Below are 13,685 nucleotides of genomic sequence, written 5' to 3' on the forward strand. Positions count from 1 at the left end.
TAAGGGTTATTGGAATATTCAATACTTACCCCGATAATGACTCTAACTGCTTGTATATTGCTTGACTTTGATGTTATTGTTGGATCCCTCCCTTTTTGATCTGTAATGTTTTTATTGAGAAAGAATTGAAAAATGAACTACTATCCAATGATCTTTGTTTTCATTCAGAAAGGGAAGAAAGCCCTTTTCTTTTACACTGTTTTTTTCTTTTAGTTACAGTAGCAGAACCCCTGTTTACAATGCTTTTCTCTCCATCTTCCTTTCTACTCGTTTTTCCCTCTTTTTATTTCTTTTCTCTCCACCGAATCCTTTGTTTGCATCTTGATTTTCTCTGCGTTTGGTGATGTTTTGATGGGTTTAGTTGGGATTAGTTGGAATTGACTTGGTGGCTGCTTGAACGTTCAGTGGATGATTACAGGTTCCACGTGAGATGAATATGGCATGATTGGCGGTAGCTCATACGCATGGATAAGAGCAGCAATGAAGCACACATGCATCTCTGGTGGCTAGCAGGTCGATTCTGGATTCGGGTCTTGTAATTTGAGTTTGTAAATTGGGTCTGCAAATGTAAAATAATAAATATTAATAATAATAATAACAATAATAACAATATAATTAATATTTATAATATTTTTAAGCCCGGTCAAAAACGGGTGTCTACAGCTGCCCCTCTTTGCGCATTCTTGTGTTAACAAGAATAGGACAAAGACGAAAAAAAGACAATGAGTTTTTGACTAGTTCCATCTTCGTGCTTTAAAACTTGATGAGGGATTTGCTCCCTCTTCTTTGAACAATCTTCGACCATTGGGTTTGCTCCCTTTTGCTTCAGGGAGTATAAAACTCAAACAATCTTCATAAAACAAGTCCGTTCTCTATTCCTTCAGAGAGTATAGGACTAAATCTTCAACAAATGTGTCCGCTCCCCATTCCTTCAGAGAGTATAGGACTCAATCTTCAATCAAACGTGTCCGCTCCCTATTTCTTCAGAGAGTATATGACTTGAACAACCTTCAACAAACGTGTCCTCTCCCTATTCCTTCAGAAAGTATAGGACTCAATCTTCAACAAATGTGTCTGCTCCCTATTCCTTCAGAGAGTATAAGACTCGAATAATTTTCAACATTCGTGTCTGCTCCCTATTTCTTCAGAGAGTATTAGACTCGAACAATTTTCAATATTCATGTCTGCTCCCTATTGCTTAAGAGAGTATGAGACTTGAACAATCTTCAACAATCGTGTCTGCTCTCTATTTGTTCTGAGAGTATAAGACTCGAACAATCTTCATTTGCTTCACTACTTCCTTGTGAAGACTTAAGTTTTGATTTGCTTTGAAGGTCAATCCTGAAAATCAAACATTAGCAGTCATTAATGTATGCTTCAGAACATTATACTCACAAATTCAAAGTTCAAGAAAATTTCTAAAATTCGTCTTCATCGTGAAAACTTGTCCGAGAGCCCTTAGATATGTGAATCCACTTTGGCTAATCGTTGTCATCATTCTTTCGAGATCACAAAACTAGTCATGCTTCAATATCTTCAATCTTCCACTATCATTAGGAAACCTGTAGACATTTTAAATCATCATGCAATGTTATGATCCTATTCATGCCTAAAATGTATGCAATTATGAAATTCAACGCATTTTCTTCTTCGAATGAACCATATCTCCTTTGATTTCAATGAAACTCGGTTTCGTTTAGGGCATAGAGCACTTGACCAGTTCACCCCAGTTGACACTCTCAATATCATAACTTTCGTCTTGACAGGACTTTGACTTCTTTCTTTCTTGAAACCTGCCAGTACCCCTGACCACCCTTCTTGATAGATGACAATCTTTGGGTCCTCCATTAATGGCAGTAATTTTCTATGAACCCCAAGGTTTCTGCTTCTCATAATCATACAAACATACATGTTAAAACCAATGTCAACTTCAGAATACCTGCATTTTCCAAAACCTTTTGCATAATAATACAAAATGATCTCATGTACCACAAGTTAAGCTATATGTTTTAACTTTTTCAAAATTAGATGTTTGTAAAATAGGAGTTGAAAAGGAAAAATATCTCTTCATTTATGTAAATGCAGAGAATTTTTAGGCAACTACATGGCAAACTTTGAATTGGAAAAGAACAAAAGGATAGGCGTCTTCACATATCAATAACACAAATGCTTTTGAACTGCCACGCCGTTAGAGTAACTCGAGTGTAGCTTCTGTCAAAAGGATCTCTAAAATTGTGATGACACCTAAGAGTGAAAACTCTTTCTGAACCCCCAAATCTCCTATTACTGGATACCATAAACCAGTATTGAATCTCATGTGCATTCAATTTCTCCCTGATTGTTTTCATTGAGACTCATTAATCTTCAGTCTCACTCCTGATCTCCAACTCTCATTGTCGTTACCCATGTCAGGAGCTCTTTCTACTTCCAAAATAATTCAGATCCTTCTCCATGCACGAACTCTGAATTTAAAACTCAAGCCGCCCTTTGCGGGTTTTCAGCTTGAGACCTCCTTTGGCTTCAAGACGCTTTTCTTGAGTTTTCATCTTGAACCCTCCCTTTTTCTTTTTCTTCCTTTTTTCGTTTTTTTTTTCTTTCCTTTTTTAAGCAAAATACTTCTTAACCGCGTCAGAGTTCACTGGATAAGGTAATTCAGACCCATCCATCTCAGTTAAGACTAGAGCTCCTCCGGAAAAGGCTTTCTTGACAACATAGGGTCCTTCCCACTTGGGCATCCATTTCCCTCGAAAATCTCTTTGAGTGGGCAATATCCTCCTGAGCATCAGATCTCCTTCGTGTATTTCTCGAGGGCGGACTTTCTTATCATGTGCTCGTATCATCCGCTTCTGGTACATCTGACCGTGACAAATAGCTTTCAATCTCTTTTCTTCAATCAAATTCAATTGGTCATATCTGGCCTGCACCTATTCTGCCTCACTTAGCTTCAACTCTAATAAAACTCGGAGCGAGGGAATCTCTACTTCAATAGGGAGGACAGCTTCCATCCCATAAACTAGAGAAAACGGAGTTGCCCCAGTTGACGTCCGTACAGATGTCCGATAGGCAAACAGAGCAAATGGCAACTTCTCATGCCAATCTTTATAAGTTTCAGTCATCTTCTCTATAAGCCTCTTAATGTTCTTATTAGCCGCCTCCACTGCCCCATTCATCTTTGGGCGATAAACCGTGGAATTATGATGCTTTATTTTGAATTGCTCACATACAGATTTCATCATCTTGTTGTTTAAGTTCAATGCATTGTCGGAGATAATCCTTTCCGGTGAGCCATATCTACAGATGATTTCCTTCTTCAAGAACTTACATATCGTTGACTGGGTAACACTGGCATAGGAAGCTGCTTCTACCCATTTGGTGAAGTAATCTATCGCTACCAGAATGAAGCGATGGCCATTTGATGCTTTCGGAAAAATTTGCCCAATAACATCCATGCCCCACATAGAAAATGGCCACGGAGCTGTCATCACATGCAACGGATGAGGAGGGGTGTGCATTCTATCCCCATAAATCTGGCATTTGTGACACTTTCGGGCATAATTGATGCAATCAGTCTCCATAGTCGACCAATAATACCCAAATCTCATAATCTGTTTGGCCATTACATGCCCATTAGCATGGGTTCCACATATCCCTTCATGTACTTCTTCAAGGATCATTTTAGCTTCTTTAGTATCCACACACCTTAATAAGACCTGGTCCATGCTTTTCTTATATAGGGTCTCACCATTAAGCACATATCCTGCTGCCATTCTTCTAATGGTCTTTTTGTCATTCTCAGTTGCTTGTTCAGGGTAACTTTGATATCGTATATATTGGGAGATATCATAGTACCAAGGTCTTCCATCCTCTTCTTCTTCAATGTTAAAACAGTGGGCTGGATACTCATAAGCCTTCATCTCAATAGGCATCATATTGGAATGCTCGTTCCTCTTAAAGGTCGCTGCCAAAGTAGCCAAGGCGTCCGCCATTTGATTTTCTTCTCTGGGGAGATAATTAAAAGTCACTTCTTCGAATTCTTCAATAAGTCTCAGAACTAATTTACGATATTCCACCAATTTCGAATCTTTCGTTTCCCATTCTCCTCGGAGCTGGTAAATTACCAAAGCTGAATCCCCATATACCTTCAACATTTTTGCTTTGAGTTCAATAGCTGCTCTAAGACCCATAACACAAGCCTCATATTCAGCCATATTGTTTGTACAATCAAAATTGAGTCGACTGGTAAAAGGATAATGTTCTTCATTTGGTGAGACCAAGACTGCCCCAATCCCATGCCCCAAGGCATTTGAAGCACCATCAAAGTTCATCTTCCAGTATTTACTGGTGAGCGCAACTGTTTCTTCCTCCGAGATAGCCATTAAATCCTCATCTGGAAAATCGAAGTTCAATGGTTCATATTCCTCTGAAGCCCTACTTGCAATAAATTCTGCTATGGCGCTCCCTTTAACTGCCTTCTGGCTTACATACTGGATGTCAAATTCGGACAACAAGATTTGCCAACGAGCTAATCTCCCAGACAATGCAGGCACACCCATTAGATATTTCAAGGGGTCCAGCTTGGATATAAGCCAAGTAGTATGATACAACATATACTGTCTAAGTCTTCTGGTAGCCCACACTAAAGCGCAACACAGCTTTTCAATTGGTGGGTATCTGGCCTCACACTCAGTGAATTTCTTATTGAGATAATAGATAGCCCTCTCCCTCTTCTCAGTTTGATCATGTTGCCCCAACACACAACCCATTGAATTGTCATAAACTGACAAATAAAGAATTAAAGGCTTGCCTGAGATAGGTGGCACTAGGATCGGAGTATTCGAAAGATATTTCTTTACCGCCTCAAAAGCCTCTTGACAATCCTCACTCCATTCTCCTGAATCATTCTTACGAAGAAGGCGGAATATAGGATCACATTTTTCGGTCAGCTGTGAGATAAACCGAGCGATATAATTTAATCTCCCTAAAAATCCTCGAACCTCTTTCTGTGTTCTTGGGGCTGGCAAATCTTGAATGCTTTACTTTATCGGGATCTATTTCAATTCCCTTTCGCTCACTACGAATCCCAATAGCTTTCCCGATGTCACCCCAAAAGTACACTTATTTGGGTTAAGTTTGAGTTGGCACTTCTTTAACCTTTGGAAGAGCTTCCTCAAATTCTCGATATGTTCCTCCTCTGTCTTGGCTTTGACAATCATATCATCGACATATACTTCAATTTCTTATGCATCATGTCATGAACAATGTCACCATAGCCCTCTGATAGGTTGCCCCTGCATTCTTCAATCCAAACGGCATAACTTTATAACAGAACGTCCCCCACATAGTGACAAACGTTGTTTTTTCCATATCTTCAGGGTGCATTTTAATTTGATTATAGCCAGAGAAACCATCCATAAATGAGAATAAGGAGTTTCCGGCAGTATTGTCCACCAATGTGTCTATGTGCGGCAAAGGAAAATTGTCTTTCGGACTAGCTCTATTAAGATCTCTATAGTCGACACACATTCGAACTTTCCCATCCTTCTTTGGTACCGGAACAATATTTGCTACCCACTCAGGATATTGGCCACTGTAAGAAACCCGGCATCAAATTGTTTCTCACTTCTTTTTTAATTTTGAGCAGCATCTCAGGTCTCATTCTTCTCAGCTTCTGTTGTACAGGCTTACAATCAGGCTTTATTGGCAGTTATGGACCACCAATTCTGTATCCAAACCTGGCATATCTTCGTACGACCAAGCAAATACATCCTTGAAAATTTGAAGTAATTCTATCAAACTCTGTCTTCCTTCAATAGACAAGGTAGTGCCAATCTTAACTTCTTTCTATCCTCATCCGTTCCCAAATTCAAAATCTCAGTATGCTCTTCGTGAGGCAAAATCTGTTTATCCTCCTGTTCTACTATCCTTAGCAATTCAGAAGGTAATTCACATCCCTCATCATCATCACACCTTCGACTTCCCCTTGACATATGGGCATCTCGAAATCAATCTCCGGTCAGAGTCATTAGCATTTGTATCATTGATATCTGAGCTCCTGAAAGGATAACGGAAGAGAAGATATATATACATATGCATACGGGAGAATCTTTTCCCATATAAATAAATAGAAAGAAATAATATACGTATACAACCAATATGATATGCATGAAAAATGTTTGCCATTTGGGAATCAAAACACATCTTTTATTGAAAACAAGTAAAACACACAACTTAACCCTTTACATCAAATCACCTATTGTCCTAGGGTATGAACAATAGTGAAGAGTTCTAGTGTATTACTCTGCAAAAGATTTGTAAACTACAGGCATTTCCTCCGCAGTCCAGTTGTTCAACATAAATCCCGTGGCGCAGGGTAAATGCCCGTAGCTCTCATTTCTTTGAATTCCTCATCGGTTATGACATTAATGCCCAAGTCTTCCAAGGCATCCTCAACTATCACTTTATTGCTTTCCAAAGTCCCTTGAAACATATATCCTCCTGATACGAAAATGCTACTCAATGGCGGGAATGTCATGGGCTCCCAGATTGGGTGCTCACCAGTCAATCTTGCCTTCCTCAATTCCTGACTCTTCTTGATGCTTCTCAATTTTTCTTTTAAAGTCGGCTGATACCCTAAACCGAACCTATCTATTTTAGTTATAGGTAGATTGGACTCACCAGTCCTTGCAATTGACGTCCAAGCCCTTTGCCAGCTCTCGCTCCCCTTCCAAGAGTTAGTTTAAGCCCCATTTTGGTGCAGTTTGACAATCTAGGCTTCGGGATCTTCTTTCCTTCCGCCACGAACGTGGCATTGACATATTCTAAAGATCTGAAAGAACATTCAACAGCTTTTTTCTTCCACTTCAATGTATGGAGCCGTAGTCGAAACTGAAGCGATAATGTCTTCTTCAGCATGAATGCATATAAGCCTCCCATCAATTGCAAATTTTATCCTCTGGTGCAAAGTTGATGGAACCGCACCGGCCTGATGAATCCAGGGCCTTCCCAACAAGCAGTTGTATGTAGGCATGATGTCCATCACTAGAAACTCCACTTCATATATCGTAGGACCATAGTCAGAGGAATATCAATCTTGCCTAGAACTTCTCTTTTTGTTCCATCAAAAGCTCGAACCACACTTTGACAGTTTCTCATCAGGGTACTATCAACTGGCAGTTTTTTCAAGGTCACCAAGGGCATCACATTTAGTGCTGAACTATTATCTATCAGTACTCTGGATAAAACATGCCCTTTGCACTTAACTGTAATGTGCAAAGCCTTATGATTGCCAATCATCCCTGAAGGGATCTCGTCCTCAGAAAAATATAAAAATTATCGGCATGTATGTTGGCAACTAGTCGGTCCAGTTTTTCTATGGGTATCTCTTTCGGGACAAAGGTTTGGTTCAAAACTTTTAACAAGGCGTTACGATGAGCCTCTGAACTCAGAAGAAGTGATAGGACAGAAATACGGGCAGGCAGCTTGTGCAGTTGCTCAACAATACTATATTCACTATGTTCAAAATTTTAAAATTCCACTGCTTCATTCTCCGTTACTGGCTCATTGACGACGAGCTCATCTTCTTTATCTGCACGTCAATACCTTTTCCTTTCTCGACAGCAACCTTCTTCTCAGGCTCTTTGTGATAACATCTACCACTCCTGGTCATATGTCCCACTTCGTCTACTTCTTCTTGTTTCTTTGCTACCTCTCCTATTTGACAAGTATATCTCCAGGGCACCTGTTTATTATCTTTGTACGGGAACGGAGAGGGAGGTGTAATAATCACTTTTGGAGCTACCTTCTCAACCACTCGATTCTTGGGAGTAATGACTAGGGGACAAACTAGAACCATAGACCCCTTTGGATGATCCCTCAGAGACGTAAACTTCTGCCTCTTCTTTCTCAGCCACTTCTTTGAAGAACTCGATTTCTTTACTATCCATCATTTCTTGCACCACCTCTAAGAAATCAGGACACTGTTGTATATTGTGTCCTGTGCAGTTATGGTAATGACACATCTCTTCATTGTTAAACTGTTCACATGGCAGATTGGTCTTCAATAGTCCCACTTTGACCATTTGGCACCATACCCAAGACATGGGTGACATCACCTCACTAACATTCTTTATAGTCATTCTTCCTTTCCTTCAGTAACTGCGTTAATCCCGGCTCCTGCATGGTTTGGCAAGGGATTCTGGGCTATGTTTGGTTGTTCGCTCACCAAAATTGATGACATTTCTTCTTCTCAGAGCTTGGACGACTTTTTTGAACGCAGGACAATTTTCAATAGAATGTCCTGAAACCCCCGCATGGTATTCACATTTAGCATTAGCATCATACCATTTGGGATAAGGGGGTTGTATGGGGTCCACATGATAAGGTGAGACTACATGTCGATCGTATAATTCATGGAATAACTCCTTATAAGTCATAGGAATCGGATCAAATTGAGGCCTCTCTTTCCTCGGATCCCTTGCCCTTGTCTATTGTCCATTTGTGGTGGTGTCACCATACCTTGAGGTCGAGACATTGTGATGTTATGGGAATCATACTGCCTAGCGTTGCTAACTTCATTTCCTTCTTCCTCATCGGTGGTTTCTTGTTGGACTCTCCTCCGTCGAGTTTCCCACTTTTAATTGCCATTTCAATCATTTCTCCCGCCGTAACTATATCAGCAAAACTTCGAGAAGGATTACCAATAAAGTGTGAGAAGAAGGAGCCTTCAAGGTATTAACAAAAAGTAGGTTCGTTTCCTCCTCTACCAACGGTGGGTGGACTTGTACTGCTACTTCCCTCCATCTTTGAGCATATTGTCTAAAACTTTCATTATGCTTCTTTTCCATTGCTTGTAACACCATTCTATTAGGCCGGACATCCTTTATATTTTATACTGGTCAAGAAATAATTTGGCCAATCTTTCCAGACTTAACATCAGCCCTTCTTAGTTGATTATACCACCGCAGTGCTGAACCTACTAAGCTTTCCTGGAAACAGTGAATCAATAGCTGGTCGTGCCCTACATAACCAGTCATTTTCCTGCAAACATTGTGATATGGGCAGAAGGGCATTGGGTACCGTCGTATTTCTCGAAGTCGGGAGTTTTGAACTTGGGAGGTAGGACCAGATCAGGAACTAAACTCAGTTCCTTAGCGTCGAGACCATACAAGCTGGTGTCTTCTTTCATAGCTTGTACTTCATTTGCTAGCTGCTTATACTGCTCCTGCAACAACTTGTTTTCCTTCTTCTCTGCTTCCTCATCAAGGTCCGGGACCTGGTGATATGGACTTTCTTCGGATGCGAGCAAGATCCAGGTTGCGGATTAACAGCAATGCCAATAGGATTTATGTGTACTTTAGTAGGGACTGACGTTCCTTGGATATTTGGAGACTGCACCGGGGTAAACCCTGGAGGATAAAGTGGTTCTTCAATTATTTGCTCAGGGGCCTTTCCATGTTCTGAATTTCTCCCTCCCATCATACTTGTCAACTTAGACAACATATCCTCTTGAGCCTTAAGCATATCTTCTTGCATTTTCCTTAGATCATCTTGCAACTGCAGTTGATTTCTTTCAATTTGAGCGATTTTATCATCCATGGCCTTCCTTGTGTTATAGTGATGCTTAGAATTTCCCAGTATTTCTCTGTTACACAGTTCCTTTGTGTTAATGTTACATCTTATTTAATGAATATGAAGTATGATTATGAATGAATAAAGAGCGATGTAAGAAAAATAAAGATGCATTGCAAAAACAATAAAATGATGCATATGCAAAATGCAGGGTGTTGATCCTGGAGTGATTCCTTAGAACAACTCTTTATATTAGAGACGACGTTCAAGTACAAAGTTAAAACATATCACAGATAAATCTGCACTGTTTCCCCTATCTGTTGCACATGGGTTAGTAATTCCAAGATCTTCTCGTTTTCTTCCGCCTCAGGATCCAACTCTCCGCCTATAGCAATAGCTTCTTGAGATAGATCGACCAAATACTGTGCGATCCCCCGAGCATGCCCCAGGTAACAAGCGATGAGGTCTTCTCCTCGTTTGGCTCTCGCCTGAGCTCGCTCCCATCGAACACGCCACTGGACATCCCCTTCATAAGAAACTATCGATAATTCACTTGATTGCCTTTGGAACTCATGAACCATGGCTTCGAGCTCTCTTACTCTTCTTTTCAGACTTTCGACTTCTCCACGACTCGAGCTACCTTCCCGACTCTTGTATCGTCGTACCGCAGCTTCCATACTCGAGATCTTCCCCTTCAGCTTCTCGCTATAAGCTTGACCTTCTTGTAATTGCTGCTCTAAACAACTTTTTTCTTTCGACAAAATCCTTACCTGGTGTCTGCTTTGCTTGAGCTCTTCCTGACTCTCCCCGGTGCCCTCTTCAAGCTTGCCACTTCATGTCTCCACTCAACCGATAACTTGCTTGAACTAGAAGATGTCTGATCTTTCACCATTCGCTGGTAATTGATTGAAGATCATCAAAATCTAACCGAAGTTGCTTCTCTACTTTTTCAGCTCGGTCCGCTTTACTTTTTTGAATATCGATCTCCAACCCCTTCTGAAACACCTCATCTTCTAGCTTTTGCAGAGTAGTTCTCCATTGTCTCCTTTCCGCCTCAAAATCGCTCTTAGCTAGCTCTAATGGAGATGGCACTATCCTCAAATGCTCTTTCATGGGTTGAATGTTTTCAGGATTTGCCATCGAAATATTGTCGTTTACTCGATTGCTTCTCCACTGCTCGTACTCTTGTGATAGTTCGAGACCATAGGTGAACAGATTCATACGATGAGTCTGCTTCCAAGCTTCGGCAACCCCTCTGACTTTGCTCTTGTATTGATCTCCCTTGAATGCAAAATCTGATCCTGACAAGTCCCGCGTAGCCGGAATGAACTGCCTTGACCCATATTGTCTGGAAACCAGCAGAGGTGCATACCCAACAAGCCCCATATACCCGTAAAGGTACCCAATCCCGCTCTCCACACTTGTAAAGTATATCTGAAGTGACATTCCAAGAAGCTCGCCATAAAACATCACCGTCTCGGATATCCCTGAAGATGGCCATCCACTTTTCTTCGGTAAAACCTCTAGGCCAATCTTTTAAAAGGAAATCTTTCAAAGGTGAAAACCCGTCCAAAAACACTCGACCCGGTGCCCTTTCGACGTGTTTGAAATGACTGAGGATCCAAACTAGCAATAGGGGTGCACATCCTATAAAGCGTCCTTCTCCCTCTCGCCTGCAAGAACTCAAAGAACGAAACGTCTCTGCTAGAATAGCGGGAATAGATCCACATGCTTGTCTAATCTTTCGAACAGGTCAACAACAGATACATCTACGTATCCTAACACCTTTGGGAAGATAACGAGCCCATAAATCCCTAAAGCAAGTAAATCAAGCTTCTTTCTCTGATCGGGATGCCGATTGATTACTTCCTTCAAAGCGGACCAAGGAAAACATTCACTGTCTCCTTTCTTCTTATTTTTTACAACCCAATCCTCGCTCATTCCAGTGATCAATAGCAATTTCTTTTTGAACGAAGGAGTGACTGGGGGCTTGGTATAGACTCTGTCAACTTGAGCTCTCGGACACCGGATCAAAGCTCGATATTCTTCTATTGTTGGCGTCAAATCCACTCTTCCAAACGGAAACAGCTGTAACCGGGATTCCAGAACTGCCAAGGCCCTAAACAGATTTCGATCGATCAGAACATCGAGAAGGTAATGTATATCACCATACAACTGATAAACATCTCTTGGTCGGCTGTTTCACATCCTTCCCAAATCTCTTTAAGCTCGTTCAAATCATTCTGACGCACATTGATGTGAGTGTAACTAAACATCTCCGACACATAATCAAGCTTTAAACTGTCTCCGTTGGACAACTGGATTGCATCGACCATCTCAAAACATCTGCATTGTCATCAACCTCTTTTTGAACCTTTCGTTCCATATTCTGGCCTTCTAATGGACATCGATCCCAAATCAACACCATGAAATGGATAGTGCAATGCAAAACAAAAGGAATAAAACATAGACAAAAGAAAACCAGTTAGTAAACATTAGTCAATTAATCACAGATAATAATTTGTTAAAGAATTCTAACCCTCACATGCTGACTACCCAGTCATTCTTATCGTTTCCAACCCAACAAGATATCTACCCCTTATGCTTTATCTGAACATTAAAACCCTAACCGCATGATACCTAATTCAACCTAACCACATGATCTCTAGTTCGCATACATTTGCTCAGAAAACGCAATTAAATGGCTCAAAAAGCTTTTCCTTGTGTACCCTCCTCACGGGACTCCTAAGGTTCGGGTCAGGCTCACCTAAGTTTGGGCTCTATGTTCACTATATGCTGGGTTAGGTTCTAAAGTATTAGGTTCTCGAATTATCCTCGTCGGTGCCCCTTTGGGCTGCCGAACCCTCAATCCTGGCCCATCACAGGCTTTAGTAGATCGAGTTCAATTTCGAGGGAACACCCTCCTTATGTCCATGCGGAGGTGAATACCATCACGAGGACCATAAGGCGTGAGCTCCAGGAGTGATCCACTATCCCATGCGGAGGTGAAAACCACACGAGGGAGTAGTCTCTCACTCCTACTTAAATAGGATGAGCGGGGTTTAGCTCATGTTATGCAAATGCAACTGTGCAGTGTGTGAGGAAAAGCGAAAATAAAGCAACACATATTCACAAAGCACTCAAAAATCAATCCTCTTTAAACACAAAATTAATCTGAAACCATTAGCAACAGATCAGTACAACTATTTTATGGTTAATCAAATTCTGAACAACAACATTAAAACAAATAGGGATCAAAATCAAATTAGAACGAATTTATAACTTTCATTGCAAAGATAATCAATTATCACTATAGGCCTGACTCTCTAAAAATCCCCAGCAGAGTCGCCAAGCTGTCGAAACGATTTTTAGGAGTTGAAAACCCGTCATTTTTAATTATTTCTTTATGTTTATTTTAAATTAAAAACAATGTGACTTTAGAAAACTCTCGTTTCAAGAATTTGGGAATTCATTCACGATAAAACAGGTTCGAAGAGTCGCCACCAATCCTGATTAGGGTGTGATTGGACACCCAAAAATGTTTTGTCATTTTAAATAAAAGTTAATTTTAATTAAAACAACAATTTAAGTCTGCGTTACCAGAAAATGAGTTCGGGAGTCGGTTACTCGTGGGGAAGGATTAGCACCCCCACAACGCCCTAAATCGGTACCTCATCGATAATTAATGTCTTTGCAATGAAATTTACAAATTCGAGTTTAATTTAGTTTATGATCCTCAACAAAAACAATACATGTATTTTACAATATTTAAATCACCAAATAGATTAATTAAAATTACCTAACTTTAGAAAGATAAAGATATTCGATTATTTAAAATATCGAGACCAGATCTTAAATAGTTATAACAACCTTTTCTCGATAATTTAAATAGCCGAACATTTCTTTATCTTCCGTTCCCAAATTTTAAAGTGATAATCAATTTTTAGGTGTCACTAATGGGATACACTTCTAATTAAAATCGTTAAAAGCGGATATCTAATCAGTTAAGACAACCCACTTAAAACAATTTCAAATTAAAAGGATATTACCCTTAATCAAATTATGTAATAATGTAAGTGCATATAAGTTTACCATCTAAATTATGCAAAAGGGCGTCA

Source organism: Hibiscus syriacus, unplaced genomic scaffold, assembly GCF_006381635.1.
Source record: "Hibiscus syriacus cultivar Baekdansim isolate YM2019G1 unplaced genomic scaffold, ASM638163v2 tig00014304_pilon, whole genome shotgun sequence".
NCBI lineage: Eukaryota > Viridiplantae > Streptophyta > Magnoliopsida > Malvales > Malvaceae > Hibiscus > Hibiscus syriacus.